Source organism: Amblyomma americanum, chromosome 6 (genome assembly GCF_052857255.1).
Source record: "Amblyomma americanum isolate KBUSLIRL-KWMA chromosome 6, ASM5285725v1, whole genome shotgun sequence".
Lineage (NCBI taxonomy): Eukaryota > Metazoa > Arthropoda > Arachnida > Ixodida > Ixodidae > Amblyomma > Amblyomma americanum.
The window spans coordinates 107,417,488-107,434,175 of NC_135502.1; positions in this window are offsets into that span (position 1 = coordinate 107,417,488).

A 16,688-nucleotide genomic window follows, 5' to 3' on the forward strand; every position below is an offset into this window, starting at 1 on the left:
AGCATGCCTCTAAAGCATCCCTTATTTTTGTGCCCTCCAAGACAATCTTATGTACACTTGTGCACGCAAAAGCACCGCCGCTGCCCCGCGCTATAAAAGCTGTTGCTGTTGATTTGTCGCGATGCACACCTCTAACTCAAGGTGGATGATGTACGACTCGATGGGAGTTACGAGAGGCAGCATTACCGAGCTGCTACCCAAGCGATAACGTAACTGTGAACATAGCAGATGCTGGTTTACCATGGGGACGAACCGTATGACGCCACAGCATGTGACTTCATGCACTGCGTAGTGTTTGCTGCGCTATACAACTTGCCCGATTGGTCATTCTTGGTTGCGGGCCTATCAAGTATGTATTAATAAACCGGTTGTAAAACAATATTTATCTGCAAACTAGGAAAGTACTGCATATGAAATACACGTAATTTGCTCAAAGAAAGTTGAACGAAATGCGTGCATTTTTTTCTAAGGAAGCATAAACAATAGATATGATTTTCGGTTGAGAAAAGGAAAACGGTAGACAAATTCTACACTTAGAAGATTATGTGGAACAGGGTAAGCAAGGGTACACCATTTATTCGAGGACAAAGAAAGGAAGTACCCTATTTCCTTAAGGCAGTCTAAGCTAACTTATTCAGAGTGTAGTTTTCTCTGTCAAATAATAAAACAAAGCATGAAGGCGGAATGAATTTTCGTAAACAAGTTAAGACAACCGAATGCCACCTCCGCAGCAATGCATTTTTTCCTCGACATGAAAATTACGATGCCTCCTATCCACTTCTTCCTCTGTCCCATGGTTTAAGCGATGGTGTAAGTGCGTTATAATGAGAGAGATAAAGCGCCGCCGTGGTGACTGAGTGGCTATGGCGCTCGGCAGCTGGCTTGAAAGACGCGGGTTCGATCCCGGCCGCGGCGGTCGAATTTCGATGGAGGCGAAATTCTAGAGGCCCATCTACTGTGCGATGTGAGCGCACGTTAAAGAACCCCCGGTGGTCGAAATTTCCGGAGCCCTTCACTACGTCGTCTCTAATATCCTGATCGAGTCGCATAGGGACGTTAAGCCCCCTAAACTAAACTAACTAGAGAGATATAGCTTACCGTCTTGTTTTTTTCGGGTGCCAGGCCGCAACAACAGTAAATGCGTATACATTACGATGCCTCCGACCCACTGCTTCCTCTGTACAATGGTTTAAGCGAAAGTCTAAATGCGTAATGGAGGCGAAATTCTAGATGACCGTGTACTGTGCGATGTAAGTGCATGTTAGGGTCCCAGGTGGTCGAAAATTTCGGAGCCCTTCACAACGGCGTCTCCCATAGCCTGAGTCGCTTTGGGACGTTAGACCCCCATTAACGAATCTAACTAGAAAGATATAGCTTACTGTCTTCTTTTTTTTCGTGTACCAGGCCGCAACAGCAGCATATGCGTATACATTACAAAGGTATTTTCGCTTGCGTAGGGTTAAAGTTATTCCGTTAACTACGTGCTTCCGTGAACCATACCTCCTGAAAGTTTGAGGGCGACACCTCACGGCTGTTGCAGGTGAATGAAACCCCAGAATCAGCCGCTTAAAAGCGAAGCTTCTGGATTTCCTACTGCAGCCCCGCTTGGGCAAGAAAGTCTAAAACCTCTGAGGATATGCGTAGTGTAGGCCTACATGTTACGCAAGAAGTCGCTACTCCGGTTGCAGCTTCCTTGCAACCTGTCCTTTCGCGAGAGAAGTCTCGGGTCGGCTTTGACATCAAGAGGCCTTTCGATCAATCTCTCTGTAAATTTAGCTCTGCTATAACACTTGGGAATTAATGGAGTAACCGGCCACAAGAGTAGCTCGCAAGAGGCATGTCGATGTTTAGTGCGAAGGGTGGCCTGCATGCAGCTGTTGATGCAGGGCAGCTTCCCTCTAGACGGGCAGGTGAGGAGTAAATGTGGTAGACCTCGCGCAGCGCGCGTAATATTGTCCTCGCAAGGCATGTATGCCCTCAGGCCTTGCTTCAAATTTCGAGCCGTGCCAAAACATCATTTCGTTGTTCGCTTGCAAGTGCGAGTGTGCGCACATTCCAATGCACATCTGAATGCTCTGGTACCAGGCCAGTGCGGCAGCAGGCGTAGGTATAAAGTGCAGCGGTGGGGCTAACTTCGGCCCTCAAATAACCTGCTCCTGCACTGTATATTGTCACGTAGTCGTGTCTGCAATCCGGAGAGCAGGAAAATAGCGAAAATGGCGTTTAAATAATGCTCTTTATTAGGGCTGCCTTGCGCCCAGAATGGTCTGAATCGCTCGGCGGTCGTCGAACAGAATGCCCGCCCCTCTTGGTCGTGCTCAACTCAAAGCTAATAGCAAACTTTCGAGATAAAGCGTGCAAAGCTACTACAACATTCTGGAACAACGTAGAATCGGCCCCGCCTGGATGAAGTAAATCAAGATAAAATTTGGTCGTGTCTTCAATCGCAAATAAAGCGATAAACATGCGCACTGGCAGCTTCGAGGAATGAACAGACACTACAAAGATTCTCGGCAATATGGGTATGGGTGGGGCGCGGATACGGGATTAGAAGTAACGGAATAGCTGTATAGACTTGCAAAGAGGAGCACCATGAGATGAGGGTTCAGGAATGCTAAGGCCGAGATCAGATTGCCATGAGAAAACCGGAACGCGTTTCTAGCGTTGAAATTTGTTTGAGTGACGCGCCCAGCTAAACACCTATTTACCTAGCATCCAAACCTCTACGCCCTTGTGGAAATTTTTCTCAGTCAGATGGACATAAATTGGAAGGAAAAGGAATAGAGACGTGTCGCCGGCAACACGTCTCAGAGTAACCCTTCATATTTTACGCGTGATTAAAACTCCGAGGACGAGTCTTCTAAGTACCGCAAACAGCGAAGAGACAGACAGAGATTACGACGCATCCGCCGCCTGCCTCCCCTTCCCCACCCCTTACTCGCTGCGAATCTGCTTACGTTAGACCAGTGCGAACTAGCTTGTGACCTCAACAACAACCACTACTTCAATTTGCCTGGTCACCCCTGTTTTCAGGTATGTGGCAACATTCCTGACCGCACACACACACACACACACACACACACACACACACACACACACGCGCGCGCGCGCACACGCACACGCACGCACACACACACACACACACACCTATTTCACCTGCCCATGCTCCACTCAGTCCCTGTTGACGTCTAACGCAAATCATTGCCTTAACCCCCCCCCTCCCCGTTTAAACAATCGCCAGAAACACTGTGTTGTTCCTTCTAGTGCTCTAAGGCCAACAGTGCGGCTATGGCTTGTTACACACATTGGCCGCGTGTTGCGAAAGAACCCATCGCGCCGAGCCGCACCATCAGCCCACCGACTTAGGACAGCGGACATGAGAGACGCTATAAAAGTTTTTTCTATCGCTCGTTAAACGAAATATATTTTGAACAATGTACAGTGTTCAGGCTGACAATAAATACCATACTGCTTCAAGCCAATAGACTGCAAGTGTAGAAAGCCTGTTGTATATGTGCTTTAAGTTCTTGTGTCAGTTTAATGGATTTTCTACTCTTGTCTTGGCAGGTGTGCACTTTTATAGTAACTTATATAAGTGTCATGTTACAAGAGAACATAAATACGGGTGTCGTCGGCTAATAAAGGGTGTGTTGTATACCTCTCATCGAACAGTTTTCGACCGTAAATTTGTTCTACCTGACTAGGCAGGAAGTTGAGGCGTGGAGCGTATTGCACTAAACTAAATGTAGAGAGCAGGCGCCGGTTAAGGGCAGGAACTCCAGCGCCGGTGCTTGACACTAAGCGAGAGCTCATTGCCCATAAGAGATGTTAGTCATTGCAAACGCAGAGGCAGTATACTCCCCTTACGTACTTCAAATGTGGGCTCTCCCCATACATGAAACACTTATGAACATCAGATGCACCCACTGCCAAGTACTCTGTAAAGTAGAGCTACAACACCTTATATTGACTTGGTCATCCTTCTTGCGAGGGACACAGAAGATTTAGGACATACCACATGACGATCGTGGCATACAGCAGTGATAGCTGCCTGCTTCGAGTAGTGTAGGAGATATAGACTGACTTACGACTCGCAGCTTTGAAAACTACGAAACCGGCCGACTAGAAGTTGCTTCTCCGCCTACAGCCCCATGCCTCCCAATCCTCCAAGAGCGGGGGAGAGCCACCGTTCCCTCTAAAAAATGTTTCAGTCGTTCGTTCATTCTACCACTCGGCCAGTGATCCCAGTCTGCGTCTCTTCGTGGTTTTCGCCGCCACCAGACTGGTTACGATGGGTCGCTAGGACCGAGTTCACGGCTGCACCGACATGGGGTCTTACATTCACAACTAGATCGCACGAAATAAGTGGTTACAAAACCATGGTAGCTCATATTCCTTAAGTCCGTACGTTTAGGGTACCACTCCAATCTTCGTGGACACTTCAGCAAATGTGAGTCGCTCACGTCATTTCTTTTGTTCGTCTGGACTGAGCATCGGTCTCCAGCAGCGAGCAAAACAAGTCATTACATGGTGGGTGTTTTGTATCAAGTAACTGTCTCGTCTGCATTATTCGTTTTGATGCGACTGCACGGAGATTTTAGTGCAGAAACACTATTAGCATCCTAATCTGCCAAGTCAAAAGGCAGACGTCAAGCCTGTGAGAAAGTCACGAAAGGAAAGGCGTATAGCTGGTTCCCTGGATAACCGGACCCCTAAATCGCGCTTTGAGCTACTCGGCGATATAGACACAGAGATGTGCGCCACATGAGTTTGCGTTGACAACACAGAGGCAGAAACGCGGGATTGGCGCAATAGGCTGGACCCGCCGCGGCCGCTCAAAGGTTAGGGCGCTAGGCAACCCGGGCACTACGGCTCAGTAGCCACCGCGTATCTGTGCCGGCGAAACACACAAAGCACCCGTGTGCTATGCGATGTCGCTGCACGTCAAAGATTCCGAGGGGGTCGAAATTATACCGGGGCCCACCACTACGCCACCTATTTCTCTCTTTGTTCTTTAACTCCCACCTTCGTCTCTCCCCTTGACCCATGGCAGACCCTTCTGTAAAGAACGGGAAAGGAGAATCAACTCAAAGCGACTGGCCGAGAATGCCGCCAGGAACCAAGAACTCTCGGCCTGCACCTAAGCTGACCGCCCGAGCCCTAGGACCCGGTCCCAGGGCTTAGGAGCTATCTACTCTGTTCGACAAAATAAACGTTTTTCTCTCTCTGCCTTACGGCGCTGTTGGGGTGTCCATCGAGTTGTAAGACAATTCCTGCTCCATTTCCTTCTCTCAGAAACCAACATTACAATATTCAATATGGTACTGAAGTAGAGATTTTGTTCTAAAAGGAGTTAGAGCTGCTATCGCGTTTACTCTCAAAGACGGAGCTTAACCAGCCTCCAAATGTATTTTTGTGTGACCAGCGGATCATGTGTCCAGCGACAAAATAAGCCGGTTATATGCCTTCGCTTTACTCCTGTCAAGGGGAGGATCATGACTAGGAATAAGGTTAGACTGAGAACTCGACAGTCTTTTTTCTTTCTGCCCTGCGGGACCACGAATTCTTCGAGTGTGCAGGGAATTCGGTAGAAACGAGACCGTGAACAGAAGAAGGTAGAGCATGCACGTGAGGTTAGAGACGCCCAAGCGGATAGTCGCCTTAGAAACGCCAGAATGGGCCTAGAGCTCCGTGCTTCTCGGCCGGTAATGCCAGTCAGTTTTCGCTGATTATTGCGCTAAGATGGTAAGTTAAGGCCCGCAAATTTTTAATTCAAGTGCGCTATTGTGGTTCAGAGTTTTTAACAATAACAGGGGGAAATATCAATGTTCATGTTGCGCAGGCGGCTCATTGAGAACCCAACAACTGTTCTCGATATGGCCAGCAAGAGTGGCCTCAAGGGACACCCTGAGGAAGGTGAAATTGTGTGGGTGTACACTGAATTCCAGTCGATGTGTGTGATTGGTGCTGATGGGTGCCTACCCACCCCGGCTGCTCACGAAACGAGAAGGCGGACGAATATGCCCCAGGGCTAGCCAACCGGGCCGTCTGCACGTATGAGCCGCCGGCGGGGCCACCCTCCACACAGAACAGGTTTACAAACGTATATAAGGAATACAGGCGCCTTTACTCATGTCCACACTCATAGCTTACCAGGGCACAAGGCACGGCTCTTCTAAGAGCTCAGACAAAAATTCTTGTGGGCCCATATCGATTGGTCTTAATTACATAAGGTGAAGTTAATTCTATTTGCAAATTTGTGACAAAGACCTTAACGCAGATGACGACCCTAATCTCTGGGGATGCGTGGGAAATCCAGCCCCCAAAAACCTCCTGAAATATCCCTTGTATCATAGCTTTGAAAAGACCATACGCAGTGAAGCCAGACAAGTACAAGCCAACATCGTAGTTTGGATCCTCGACGTCACCCCTTCATGGAGGCCACCTGGGGCGAGAGTGGGCTAACGGCGGCAGAAAAGCCTAATAAAGTTTATCCCTCTTCCTCCGGGATTGTAAGTAATGGAAGTAAGCATCTAGAAATAAGTGAACTATCATAGCGACCAACTACCTGACTCGCTACGCCGAGGCTAAACCCCTACGGAATGGAACAGCAGCAGAAGTCGCAAAATGTTTCGTATATTCCATTGTTTTGCGACACAGCGCCCCCGATGTGCTCATCTCGGACAGAGGAACAGCATTCACGGCGGAACTGACGCAAGCCATATTACAAGCCATCCTGGACTACAACTGGATACCATCCGCAAACACACGGACTGTCCTAGCGCCTGAACAAAACCATCGCAGATATGCTCGCCATGTATGTCTATGCCGAACATAATGCCTAAAACGGGATCCTGCCTTACGTCGTCTTCGCCTGCAACATCGCAGTGCGGGAGACCACCCAGATGACGCCCTTTAGCCTCGTCCATGACAGGGAGGCCACGAGGATGGTAGACGCCATGCTGCTCAGCGTCGCCGAAGAAGGGAACGTCGACATCGCTGCCTGCCTTCAACGCGCAGAAGCCCGGAGACTTTCCCGGTTGCGGATAAAGGCCAGGAGCGGACCGACGCTAGACACTACAACCTACGAAGACGCAATGCGGAATACAAGCCAGAAGACCGAGTCTGGGTTTGGATGCCCATTCGCCGCCGCGGATTGTTTTGCGCCGCTGTTCCGGCCCGTACAAGGATTCTTCGTCGGCTAGGTGAACTGGACTATGAAGTCTTCCCTGACGTAATGACTGCATCCGAGCGACGGCGCGTACGACCAGACGTTTTCCGTGTAATTCGTCTAAAACCTTATTATGCGTCTAAAAATTGAGCACGCTGTGTTTCCACATTCGGTGTTTATTTTGGACAATTCGTTTTGTTTCTAGTCTCTTTGTGTTTTAAAGCATCGGGCCGATGCTTGTTTAGGAGGGTAAAAACACTGCGAACCTTTGCAGTGTTTGTTTGCTCATTTTTTCAAAGCTGCCGCCAGGTCTCTTAATCGCTTTATTTGCGATGCAAGACGGGCCGAGATCTATCTCGATTTATCGCATCCAGGCGGTCCCGATTCTACGTTGTTCCAGAAAGCTCCAGTAACTTTTCATGCTTTAGTATAGTCGGTGACGTTGCGCTGCGCTTCGTCTGTAAACAGGACCCCAGGAAACAGCTCAGCGCGCAAACGATCGATCGTTGGCAACAGTATGATAAGATAGTCGAGTGTCTAGCAGGGCGTCGGTCGAGTGTCGTTGGGTGCCGTCGATCTTGATCCGTAGCAGACGGCGCACAGCGTTGTAGAGGGCACGGAGTTATTTTTCTCGCGCCATCCGGCATGCATGTGCAATAGGATTTCCATCATGATAGTTTTACCAAACCACTCATCGGGATACACAAATCTTATGTATACCGAGAAATACACGTTTTAAAAGCAGTCACAATTTTTTGAGCGGGACTATTTCTTTAGTCGCGGAGGCAATTGGCTGCTGCGCTTCGGTCATCTGGGCGGGGCCTCTCCTGTCTTCTAAAGTTGTACCCGACTATAGAAAGTTCGCTATCAGCTTTAAATGGATCACGGCTGAGAGCGGCGGGCATTCTGTTCGACGACCGGCGAGCACACATGTTGTTAATTCGCCGCATAGTGATTCAGTCCATTGTCGGCGCAAGTCAACCCAAATAAAGAGTTTGGTTTAGACGCCATTTTGGCTGTCTTTCTGCTCTCCTGATTGCAGTCACCACTGCGTGACAATATGTTGTGTGTGTAGTTTTGGTTCTCGTTCCAATTCAGTGGATTGGCTAGTCTTGTCTTAGTGGGTGTGCGCTTTGTAATTGTCTTATATATCTTCCATGTGACCTATGGGTATGGATATTGGTGCCATCGTTTTAAAGAGGGTTTTTTCTTTACCGCTCAATTAGTGAGCCTCATCTCCGTCCCTTCAGATGCTTTCGCCCCGGCCAACGGCCAAGGAGCGCTATGATCGACACTTGCCTGTCCAAGCAGGATGGTTCCTTCATAAGTTTCATTTTCATCACAAAATGACTAAAAGAACACAACTTGCAGTAAAACGATGTGATGTTCCAGGTTCCGTTCAGCCGCTGATTGGCTGCGAAGACATTCATGGGGAAAGCAAGGCTATTTGGCATGGGTAGAGGCTTTGCTGTTGATTATTCGAGTAGGAAAGAGAAAGATGTCCACTTGAACCTTTACAGATATCGAGCGCGAAAAGCCTATTCGAAAGTGCAATCCGGAGATGGTACTGGCCAAAGGTTTTTTCACAGAGGCGCAAACGGCGCTGCTAAAATGGGGTGAGAAGTTCCTCTGAAGAAAGTACACGGCAATGAAGTTATTCCTCGCCACGTACTTTTATACAAAACAGTTTTCAGCGTTAAGGCGTAAAACACGGCAGCAGCATCAGGTATTTCAATCACACTTTTGAAACCAGACATGTGATGTGTATTATGCATACTTCTCTCAGTTCAACTGTTTCAGCGATTGTACTGTGCATCATACCTTAGCGTTCATCTTGTCCTATGTACGAGCAATCTATAGTTCTCGTAAAAGATGTGAAAGAAGTGCGCACTGATTCTCACCGGTGCACGCGCTCCTCGTTCCGCACCGGCTCCTCGTGAGACGCCATGAGCGAGCTGTCGTGCTTGACGCAGCTCCGCCGAGCATCCCGCTCGTCGCCTCTGCGTTTCACCCAGGTTCCGCCGCCACAGTGGGATCTCCACAGGTCGGCAAGCTCTTCCGTCCTGTCTGCGGCCATGGTTAGTGCCCGAGCTGCTTCGGTCACCCCAACCAGCTGCTACGCCATCGCCCAGACAGCGCGGCACCAATGTCCGTCCTGCTGGACGCCTTGCAGCTATGATGCTGTGAGCCGGCCATCGAGTTCCGGGTCGCTGCGACGGGCTCTGTCACCGCTGCTTTGGGCACGCATTCCACCTGCGAAGGGGCATTTCGGCAGGGTCACCATCACTGCTCTGTGGTCTGCAGTCCTGGATGCCGTCGGAGCTGCTGCGGTCGCCCACCCTCACGCCTACGCCACCAACCAGGCAAGGCGACGCCGGTGGCCTCGCAGCTGGCTCTGAAAAGAGGTACGATACGAACGCCATGGCCTGAATTCGCTTCCGTAGCTTCACATAGGAAACGGCGCATTATATGAGACAGTGATCGAGGACACCGCTTCTCACTAGCCCGCCTCTTTCGCCGTCGCGTTCCTCCAACTCGTCGCCAATTTTCAGTAGCAAGCCCTTTAACGACGCTCCAGTTTTAGGCTACCGTTCTCCCGCCACATGTGGCAGGAGCTCCGCTAATCAAGTACTGCACTCGCCTAGCGAACGTGCTATCAGATGAAATACGCAGGTGACTAGAAGATTTTTCCTTAGAACCCTTACAGTAGCTGCGTTTTCGCAACCCTTTTTAGGAGATTGCATTATATTTATCCAAATAGGCTGGATGCGGGGAAATTACCCCTGTGTCTCTTCGGTGGAATTTAATAACGACTTCATGAGTAAGGGCGACTGCATAGGCCCAGTGCGAGTAATTAGTAGTCGGATTTGTGAGTATTCCTTTGTCATAGCGAGGCTACGGAGCCCACAGTGCAATGAACCGATAAGTATGTTTTTTTCTCCACGTTTTCACATGGTCCCTCGGAATAAATTGATGATGCTGCTTGCAGGAAACCAGCAGGGGACAGTTAAACTCCGCGTTAAGAGTACGACGCGATAACTAATAGCTTAACGCCGATATATGTAGAACTGGCAATTCTGTTCGTAACATTAATAGACACGCGGGAGTCTTCATACCATTCCTGGCGCAGTGGTGCAGCGGTTAAGCTATGCGCCACTGCCCTGCGGTGGAAGGTGCCGCCGTTCGCGGGACTTTTTCGATCCAGTTTGCTCTTCCGAGTAGCTTCGCGCGACCAACTCTTAATTTCTCTGCCAACTACCATGGTGTGAGCAAACTGCCATGGTGCGCAGTTTTCTCGCACTCAGTTGGCACGTTGTGATGACTCCACAAGGTCACGCGGCCTAGATGGCTCATCTACCTTCTGGGTTGGCTCTCTGGGGAGTTTCCGTGGTTTTTCTGCTCAAGGTCAACGGCACGAATGACGCGGATTAAAGTGCTGATGCTGTGACACGAGCTCCTGAACGCTATCGCGTTATAAGGCAGCAAATGTGCTGCCGTTACATTAGACACCGTACCTATCTCTCCGCGCTATACGCCTGAGTTTTGCAAGAGTTCCCAATTTTACCGCATTCATTAGCGATCATTCAAATGTCTGCTGAAACGCTCGTGTTTAAAACATAGGAAAGCTATCTCTGTCTGACATTTTCAATCGACATCTAACTGCAGACTTGAATCGACTTTACTGAATCTGGGTAAGCGCTCCTGATAAGGGTGTCAATCTGTGTGGTGCGGTTTTTTTTTTTTTGCCCCTTAAGAGACTTAAGGCTAGCATGCGCCAAACGCAGTGTTTAATTTGTGGGCTTTCTGGGAAGGACTAAAATGGTTTATAATCTCAGAGCCTAGACTTCGGCGTAAGTACTGGTAAAATGGTGTAGAGTTGGCACATTACCACTGAATCACGAATCGAAGAAGCTAGAACACAAAAAATATAACGGTCGCTATTTTCAATTATGTTATGTACGCAGACGGTGAATGCAGCGAATAGTTAGGCTTGTTTGCACAAACCAGATAGCGTGGACCACTAGGGGACGATCGATATTCCCATTACTACTCGTAGCGAGGCGGGTGCTTCTTGCAGTGCCGAAGATACAGCTAAAGTAAGACTGGCACCTTAATGAAAATAATTTGCAACTGTAATTACACATTAATTCCACTACTTGGGCACAGTTGTTATCTTTCCCCGGCCGTTGTTCAAGTGCTATTCTTGTCTGGCTTGCAAGGAATAAAAGGCGAATAGTCGTAGCTAAACTCATTGTTGAGCTCGCAGCCCATTACTTACCTGAAACACAAGCGCTTGTTTCGTCTTCAAAGGCTTTGTATTAAGGAGCCTGAAAAACTTGTTTATTATACTGCCTTATCCGAGCCTACCGTAAACGAGCAAACGTTTGGTTCTTTTGAAACAAACTTAATCTTGAGTTTTCAGCCGTTGACGATACTCTCCACGTAGTATTAGCGATAATAAGAGTAGCAGTGATAGTACATGCACAGCTGCATGTATACACTACTGCTGTAAAATCTCGTTAATGTAAAGTCGCATCATTTGAAATTCCAGGGACACCGCATGGTCGTGGCCTCTGACCTTTGACGTTGACGTTTGACCTTTGACCTTGACCTTCAGATTCGCCGAAAGAGGGCGGTAGAATAGTGACGTGACAATCGCGTGATGTCGTGCGATTGAAACTGCCGTTGTGACGTCAGTCTGGGGGGGGGGGGATGGGATATAAGCCGGATGCGTGCGCAGACTAAGACTCCATGGACGAACGCGGCGAGGATCGCAAGTATTCGCGTTCATTGGGTGACCGACCTCTCGCGATCAACAAGGGTGAGAGCGCTGCGTATCCAACGTGCAGAGCGCGCTCTATGCTACAGACGCCAAGCCGCGTCTACTTGCCCGATACACCACAGCTTTCTAATTTTCGCGTTTCGCTTCACTCGGAAAATGTCGTCCCGCAGTCGAAATGTGTGGGCCTGGCACTGGGCCTTCCGACTATAGGCAGCCGGGACGCGCACAGCTGTTGAGCTGTCGCTTTCCTCTTCCTTGTAACGGAAGGACGAGATATATCCGCGGTTGTTTTTGCACATGTCTTCTGATTATTGGTTGTTTTTATTCAAGCTCCCTTTGCATAACTGTTGCGATATTCCTGCATATTATAAGCGGGGCTTCAGAAAAGTTAACTGATTGCGGATACCGATTCTAACACAGGGAAGCTACCGGGGCACCAAGGTGGGCTCTGCGCTGAGAAGACGGCTCCAGCGACTGGGACCCAGACCTCACGTCCCACAGCACACAGACGGAGCCCGTTGCAGAGAGCAGTACTCAGGCGGATAGCCTTCATTAGGGCACCGGCGATGGGCTGCCGGATCTTGTGCTGCCTGCTGACGCCACTCCTGGCGTGCATGAACAATGACGATTTTTTATTTTGGATTCAGTGCGTGAACATTAGAGCAGATATTGCTTCTGTGGCGAGTAAGCCTGAATTTATAAAATAAAACAACTGGGAAAAATACCCCATGTCGGGTAAAAGAAAAAAGTCACTTTCTCCGTCCTTCCGTAGATGGTGTAGGTGCGGTATAGAAAAAAAGAGTATTGCTTAGATATGCTCGCGAGCACCACGGTGTTTTGACTTAAGGCCAGCGGTTGGGCTGGAAAGGACTGCTGATGCTGTTTCTGCACCTAGAAATCTATTGTGGACGGCAATCCGTACTGAGCTGCTCAGGTTTAAAGATGAAGGTTTAAAGTTTCTTTAGCCACAGTGCAACCTCTGCACAACAGCGCAGAAAAGAAAAAAAAAAGAAGCTCTCGATTTTTACGTCCTGCCGGCTAAAAACTAATCTGCATGAAACGTTGACAGCAAACTTTTGTTTAAAAAATGTAAGTTTAGTCTCAGAACATGCCTATAAAACCATGAATTTCTTTCATGCTATCAGATACTAGCTTCTATGCCCTTTGCGTATTTATGCAAGAAAACTTGCCGCCGCCTCCCCCGCGCGGTAGGAACTGCAACTGTTCACTTCTCGACGCGAAGGCAGCACTGCTTCATTAAAAATAGTACACCTAAGTACATGAAAGAGTCCGATTGTGTACACATACTTGTGGTCACTCTGGTGGGATGCATCGACTCTGGAAAAATTTCACCGCAGAACGTCACTTCAACTGATTTCTTGAAAATTTCACCGCAGAACGTCACTTCAACTGATTTCTTGTCTGACCCTTAATAATACACCTCAGTATAGAACCTTTAGGCAGTCAGTTTAATTCAGCGAAATCTTGTATGTGCCGGTATTACTCGTTCCCTTAAAAGGCGTTTATAAAATTCAGCTGATCTGAGATGAAATGCCTTAGCCCGCGGTTGCTCGTGAGACAAACGGCATATGACCCTTACTCACACTGCGGCAGTTCTGGCGGCATTCCACAGGAATTACTTCAGGTCTCTAACCGCGATGAACAGTTGAACTTTTCTAACCTGTAATGTACAAACCCGTAATGAGGGATGGATAACCAGGCTTTGTGTTCCCAAAACCGAGCTTTCGAAAGGAGGCAGCCCTTCGGATGCGCAAGTGCCATATGCAGCGAAGCTTGCACCGCCTTAAAAATAAATTAGAGCTTGGTGATTGACTGAAGGAGTGTGTTTAGCGGGGAATTCGCAGGGTAGCGGAGTAGGCTGCACTTGCTGTCAGCCGATAGTTTGGCCGCCGGTTTCATCACAAGCGGTCACCGTTCCGAAGCACAAAGCTACAGCCTTCGAAAACGCCACGTCGAAGACACCACCGGCGACCGTGTCTGGTTCTGGACTCATCCCGTCAGCGAGGACTTAGCGATAAGCTGAGCAGGTATTACGGACTCCACCGAGTTTGTACACCACCTGTGTGGCTATGAGTAAAGTACGACAGAACAGGAAAACTGCTAAAGCGCTTGCATTCCGACGTTGTCCGTGCACTGTCACTGGAAGAGCTCTTTAACTGTAGGTGCCTGGTGTACGACTCAAACGGAGTTACGAGAGGCAGTATTACGGCGCCGCTGCTCAAGCGCTAACATGCTAATTACCGCAGTTGTCCCTTGTATGACCAAATGGACAAACAGTCCGAAGTCACAGCAACTGCGATCACACACTGTGCACTTTCAGCTGCGGTGTATAACTTGCCTGATTCATGTTTCTGGTTGAAAGGTCATAGAGTACAGTCGCGAGCAAAAAAAAAAGGCCGCCACCGTCTGGAAGACATTGAAGTAACGAGCGTTAGCTTTATTGGCCGTGCCTAAAACGAAAGTCTTTCCGCACCTAGCGGGGCCAGTGAATAAAACCCTCACCGTTTCGGAAAAGTAACCTAACTCTTCCACCCAGCGGATCGATCGACGCCTAGCGCCATCTACCAGACAAATTACGATGCACGTCTACCCCTTGTAGAGTTACACCCTCTCAAGATACGCCCCAAACGGAATTTGCTTCGTTTGGAAGGGACAAGGTGCGCCTATAATTCGTTTTGCGGTGCGATATGGTGACGCTTCAATTAGTATTTGCATGTTTGCAATGTTTACCTATTATTTAATTGTGGTTTTATTCCTATACCACCACCAATAGCGTTTTATTTGCCTACCATCTTCGGTACAGAACTGTCCCCGAATGGGTGCCCCTTGTTTCGGATTATATATAGCGGAATGAATGTTTGCGATATAGCGGTCCCTTAACAGGAGAGTTTTTCTACTCTATTTTTAAGTGCGTGGGTGGGATGGGAGGGCATAAGCAATTCTTATGGCCGCCATCTAGGAATTGCGAAACTGAAACTAGGCCGCCATGTCGTCCCCTGACGTCATACCTTGGGGTAAGGGAAAGGCATGGGAGGGCACAATCAATTTTAATGGCTGCTGCTTTTGGACTCTAGAGAAACTATTCCGATTCCGTCATTTAGTCCTCCGACGTCATACTCACATATTTCAACATCTATCCACCATATTGGACCATGAAATCATCATTGGCGCGCGGAAGGTGGTCGCTGCTACAACGCCGTTGTAGAAGGCGCTAGAGGTATCAATGTGGGATGTTCTTTTTTTAGTTGCTGTTACAGATGGCGCTGTGATCTCAGGGTGGTACAGGAGACCACGAAATCTCTAAAGTGATGAGTAGTTGCGGCCAGAGATGGCGCTGTGATCTCAGGGTGGTAGCAGACCCCACGATATCACGAAACGTGATGAGTAAGAGCTGACGCTCTTGAAAATATTTGCACTAGTGACGTGCCACCGCAGCAGCACACAGCGACAATCGGCACTGCGGTTACGAACACGCCGATAACAAATGTGTCAGGTGTGTTCGTAAAGCAGGGCGCCGGCCATCCACGCGATGCGATTTTCGTCCCTTTAGTGACGTCATTGTGCAAATTTCTTTTACTCGCGACTGCACATATTAATGCGGAAGAGTTTCTTGTGTGATGAATGGCGTGTACAGAACCTGTCAGCAGAGCGTGTAGGTAGAGCGTGTCACGATAGCAAGTACGCATGAAAATAACCATCCGGAAAAGAAATTCACCGGTATTGAGGTTCCAACCCAGGCCCTCTCTGCGCCAGGCGGCCACGCAACGCATACGAAACGATGAACTATTACTTTTTCATGGCCTGTTTCTAAAGTTTTGCAACAGACCACAAACAGATTATGTTCTGCACGGCACTCATGAATATCTGGAGCGGACATGGGTTCCGCTCACAGAAACTCAGAAACCTTTCAAAGAACAGAACTGCCCCATCAGATCTATACCTTATCTGAAAAACATACCTCCCGGGCAGACCGCGCATCTTCATCGTAGTTCCGTACAGCCATCCTGCTTAGCCAAATACTGTGCAGGTCAAGGAGGAAGAATACGAAGGGTCGTTGGTTCAAGGGTGTTAGAGGGACACGAAGTGAACGTGTTGTGGAGTGTACGACGCTAAATTGTGTTGGGGAGGTGCACTGAGGATAGACGACGATGACTTGCAAAACAACTTGAGGTTATTGAAGGGTCACGTGATAAGCGTCACGTGAAACAGTGACTTGCAAAAAGTTGCCGACGTAATCGAACGGCACGTGATATTTGCCACGTGACAACGATAACATCAAAAAAAAAAGCTGCTGACGTTCAAAGGCAAATGCTTTCGCATTTCGCCAATGCAGCAGACTGCATTGCTATAGTTTTTTTTTTCATCAACTGGTTGTAAAGCAATATCTCTGGAAAACACAAAAGTCCGCCATATAAGAAAACATCTTGTCATTCAGCCAAGGAAAATCAAAGAAAATGTGTGTATTGCCCTACAATCAATATATATTTCGGTTGAGAAGAGGAAGCAGACAAATAAATTCTACATGTAGATGAAGTAAGTGGAAGAGACCCAGCAAGGACACGAAGGAAGAAAGTATTCGCGTTCCTCATAGCAGTCTACACTAGTTTATTCATAGTGCACTTTCCTCTGTCTGCGGATAGAGCATAAAAGAAGAATGCATTTTCAGAAGCGATTTAAGACAACCGAATGCCACACCCGGAGAAAAAGATTCCT